This window comes from Psammomys obesus, unplaced genomic scaffold (assembly GCF_907164565.1).
Source record: "Psammomys obesus unplaced genomic scaffold, mPsaObe1.curated_primary_1811, whole genome shotgun sequence".
NCBI lineage: Eukaryota > Metazoa > Chordata > Mammalia > Rodentia > Muridae > Psammomys > Psammomys obesus.
This window is the reverse complement of record NW_026596962.1, coordinates 3,297,255-3,302,272: the sequence shown is the minus strand read 5'-3', so window position 1 is coordinate 3,302,272 and position 5,018 is coordinate 3,297,255. Positions and strand designations below refer to the sequence as shown.

The window sequence follows — 5,018 nt, the reverse complement described above, 5'->3', positions numbered from 1 at the left end:
GGCTTTGTTTTCATGGGTACAAAGCTGCAAACACCGTGTCTCAGTCCTCTTCACATTTGAATGTCTTATTTTGTTTCATATTCCACTGGGGATTTTGACTTTACAGTCTTGTCCCTAGAATCTTAAATCAGCAAATACCAAGGGATTTTTTTTTTTGGCAATAACATTAGCTCATGGTCACAAATAGAGTATCTTGAACAGGAGGGACTGTAGAAATATTATAGACCTCTCATAGAAAGAAGACTAAGTAGGCTAAATAAAGCTGGGAGGAAGGGTAGCAGTAAGGATATTGTATGTAGTGTTTTCATTCGATGGTGAAATAGTTTAGCTATTTATATAACATTTTATGTGGGGGCCAAAATCTAAAACAAACATGGGAACACTGTTTTCAAAAGTATGTGTGATGTGGTTCCTTGAAGTTTTAGTCTGTACATGCACCAAAGAAACATGTTGAATTTGTAAGAGGGAACAGCCCTCTGAGTCAGTAGAGGACACTCCCAGACACTAAATTCTCAGCACAAAGAGGATATATTACCCCGGAGAGGCAAGCACTGGAGGAGGCAGAAAACAGCAACAGGAGCAGCGGCAGCAGCAACAACTTGCAGGTGACTTTTTTGTTTATTTTTTTTTCTGGGGGGGGGGTTCTCTCATGCCCATCTCTCACACCCATTATTTATAATGGTTGTTTGCTGGCTCTGTCCTTCCTCTTTGTACTGTAATTCTCTTCCTGAATTCAACATCCAGTATCATGACCTCCAGCAGGCTTACTCATCTGTGTGTTTTCATCACTTTCCTCATATTTCCATTCTACAGAGCAAATAAAAGGTCCCTGTCCCTGGAAGTGTTACAGGCATGTTTGCTGTGTCACACAGAGGGGAGAGAGGCTATGCCTAAGCTCAGTGTTCTGAGCTATCAGCATCTGAATAATTAGTAGCCTAACATCCCCTGAGACAACCACCAGTCTGGCACCAGGAGATTCAGGCAGGAAGGCAGCCTCAGATGACCACAAGCCCTGGCCACACAGACCCCAACAGCTTGCAGGACCAGGAGCAAGCCAGAGACTAGAATAACCCAGCCTGAGACTTAGAGCTCTGGATTGGAGTGAGCCAGAGACAAATAACCCTTGTGTGGGGCCCCTCAGGTGGCTGGGCAAGGAACAAGCCCAAAATGACCATCAGACTGGTGCCATGGGACCTAGATAGAAAGTTAGCCTGATACAACCACCTTTCAGGGTGCTGCACAAGCCTGTCAGAAGGCAGACCATGCCCAAGATGACTCCTGCCTAGTTCCATAATTCATGAGCAGAGCACAGCACTCCTGAGACCACTCCTAAGAAAACCCCAGACACTCAGAGACCACAGGCGCCACTAAGAGGAGTAATTAAGTGGTAGAGAAATGGAAGAGAAACAGAACGATGTGGCCACAATGAAGAGAGGCAGAAATGGAGATTGAGGTTAGTGGAGAACAGCCTGGTGTGAGTAGCTGGTGATGTTACCAGGGACCATGGTGAGGTTCTGGCCTATGCTGCTGTGGGGACCATGACTGGGTCTGTGGTCCAGAAGTAACAGGGTCGATTACCACCAAAATCCGGGCAGAGGTTCCCGGCCTAGGCTGCTGCCAAGGGACATATTAGAGTGGAAAGGCTGTGAAGAACTGGCCCTGCTCCTCACCTGGGCATCCTGGGAAAGTGGTCCCTGGGGAAATGAGAACAAGAGAGCTGGCCCTGCCCCTAGCCAGCTGCAGTACTCTGGAGAGCAGGCCCTGAACATACAGGGTAGAGTCAGCACCTAAGGATACAAGTGTTGGAGACCTGGCCTTACCACGCATTTTTAGTGTGGTAATGTAGACTAGGGAGAGATACCCCACACACACACACACTTTCACCACCTGCAGCAGGTAGACGACCTGACCCTGGGATCATGAGAGCAGGAGACCTGGGCCTGTCCTTCGCCAGCTGCAACATCCAAGAGAGCCAGTCCTGTACCTCATCTGGGCAGCACAGTAGAGCTGACTCTAGTGGCAGAAGCTCTGCTGAGCTGGCCCCAAGGGCATGAGCATGGGAGAGTTGGCCTCACCAATTCTTTGTTGTGTGATGACATGGGTTGGAAAGAGATGACTCCTCTCACCCCTTGTCACTTGCAGCAGGTAGAAGAGCTGGCAATGAGGACATCAAAGCAGGAATGCTGGCCATGCCCCTCACCTGCTAGAGCAGAGCCTACATGCCCCTCACCTGCTACAGAGAGCAGGCCCTGCACCTCACCTGAGCAGCAAAGTAAAGCTGGCCCAAGTAGCAGAAATTGCTTGTTTGCTGGCCCCAAGGCATGAGAGTGGAAGAGATGGTGAGCTGACCAGCTCAGATAGCACTCAGGCTCAGATCCAGGGCTTTGAATTGGCCCACCCCAACATCTACACCATAAATGAACTTCTGGAGTGCATGAAGAAGCCAGTGCTAAAACTACAGGATCTCCTTGACACAGAGAAACAGAGGATATCTAAGGGGAGTCCCAGTGAGGTTCTAATAATCTCAATAGAGTAGCAGAAGCCAAGGGCTTCACACCAGACCAATGATTCACTGCAATGAACATTTGCAAGCAAAGAAGTGTGAACGTAAGGGTGTACTGTGGGACACACTGTGAGGCACTACAGCTTCCACAACAAGATTCTTTTCTATGTTTGGAGGGAGTTTGCAAGAGTGAAGGGCGGGTACAAGGGGAGGGGGAGATGATTGAGATTGGGGTGCATGGTGTGAAATTCACAAAGAACCAATAAAGTAGTTAAGAAAAGGTATGCCAAAATTTATCCCTTCTCTCTTCCTCTAGTCTATTTATCTGAATTATCAATCCTCTCCATAACTGCAATGCCTTCCTTATGAACTTCTGCAATACATTTTTGAATTGTCCCAAGATCATCCCCTGATGAGTGAACCAAGGTACAATGGATCTGCAGTACTATTTCCAGATGACTGCTCCAGTGCCAGCCTCATAAAAATAATTCCCTGGAAAGCCAGCACCACAAGGGGAAGCAGCCCAGTGTGCCTCCCTACCGTATTCGCTGCGACACTGGGAATCTCTGCTGCAGAAGCCTACATCTCCTCTTAAGACTCACCCAGAGTGAGTGCTGAAAATACTTAACAAGGCTCCATAAGGAAATAGCTTGATTATAGCCTCGCAAACTAGTGCTAATAGAATTTTTATACACAGGTGAGAAATGTCACTGCTTTTTTTAACAGAGTCAGAAGCACGTGCATTAGCTGCTACGTGTTGTTCTAGAGCAAACTTCACGCAGATAAGCTAAGTCTTACATATTTAAATCGGAGCTAATAGTGTCTTACTCAACAGTACATGGAAAATACCACTATTTGTTTGTTTAAGGATCGGGTATGTATCCAGCCATGATCCTCTCACCCATCCCTCAACCTCTAGCTATTATCACTATTCAAGAAGCTCCCAACTTACACCTCTGGAGCTTCAGTGACAACCTTCCCCAAATGCCAGTGTCTCCTAGGCTCTTTGGGGATCCAGTCTCCTTCCCGCACCTGCACCTTCAACCTTGAGGTGGACACTGAAGACTCAAGAAAGAGATGCTGTACTGGGAAACAGAACAGGGCAGCGGGGAGCAGGTAGAGATTTAGAGTCCTGGCACAGAAAGCTGCGCTGAGCAGCTTCGGTCACTACCCCGTGTCTTCTTGCCTCAGTTTCCTCAGTTGCATAATAGTGGTATAATTTCTTCAATCTTCATTAGTTGTAAGAACAGTATCTCTGCAAGAAATAAGTAGGTGACAGCCAGACTGTTGCAATGGGCTATGGTCTGCGTATGCATCTATGGAATACAACCAGAATCAGAATCTCCTTTTCAACCCAGAAAACTCTCCCAGGAAGATAGGGAGGAAGAAAGCACTTTATTACAAAATCAGCTTTAAAATAAAAGCGATGTGCATTGTATCTTCTGAGCAACGATGCAGACAGAAAGAAATTTCAGTCTATTCCAAATCTGTCTCCAAACAAACAGTTACTAGGTCTCAGGAAAAGGACCCCAGAGATCCCCCTGTGAAAGAGAATTCATCCAGTCAGCTAGCAGCCAGAGCGAACATGTGCATTTGTTGTTTTACATCAGGAAAAATGGGGTTCTGTCTTTATGGGTAGAAGTCATTCTGGCATGACAGTTGCCTTAGCTCTTCAAAGAATGGGTGATGGGGTCCTTGTTCTTTTAATGATGAACTTTCAAAGAAGCTCCAATACCAAGGGGGGAATCTCATTATTAAAGTTTATTTGGCCTTAATCTTTTTTAAAAATATTTTTTTTAATTTCTGAGAGTCAGAGAAAGCTTCTAAATGCATGTTTTTCTAAAGTAAAAACTGTGAGGAAAGGGAGGTTGTTTCTCCTCATATCTTCACAAGGGAAAATGTCTTTGTTTACACCTTTTTTTAATTTTTTTTTATTTTTTGTTAATTACACTTTATTCATTTTGTATCCCTCCATAAGTCCCTCCCTCCTCCCCTCCCGATCCCACCCTCCCTCCCCTTTCTGCATGCATGCCCCTCCCCAAGTCCACTGATAGGTGAGGTTCTCCTCTCCTTTCTGATCTTAGTCTATCAGTTCTCATCAAAAGTGGCTGCATTGTCCTCTACTGTGGCCTGGTAAGGCTGCTCCCCCCCTCAGGGGGAGGTGATCAAAGAGTAGGCCAATCAGATTATGTCAGAGGCAGTCCCTCTTCCCATTACTATGTAACCCACTTGGACACTGAACTGCCCTGGGCTACATCTGTGCAGGGGTTCTAGGTTATCTCCATGGATAGTCCTTGGTTGGAGTATGAGTCTCTGGGAAGTTCCCTGTGTTCAAATTATCTTGTTCTGTTGCTCTCCTTGTGGAGTTCCCGTCTCCTCCAGTTCTTACTATTTCCCACTTCTTACATAAAATTCCATTCACTCTGCCCATCAGTTGGCCATCAGGCTCAGCATCTGCTTTGACAGTCTATACTGCAGAGGCTTTCAGAGGCCCTCTGTGGCAAGTTCCAAGCCT

At 46.3% G+C, this 5,018-nt stretch overlaps 1 pseudogene; it reads left to right on the top strand.

The window, feature by feature from the left end:
• The first annotated feature begins 828 nt into the window (after positions 1-828).
• On the top strand, positions 829-943 carry LOC129670289 (small nucleolar RNA SNORA17; annotated as a pseudogene).
• The last annotated feature ends 4,075 nt before the right edge of the window (positions 944-5,018 follow it).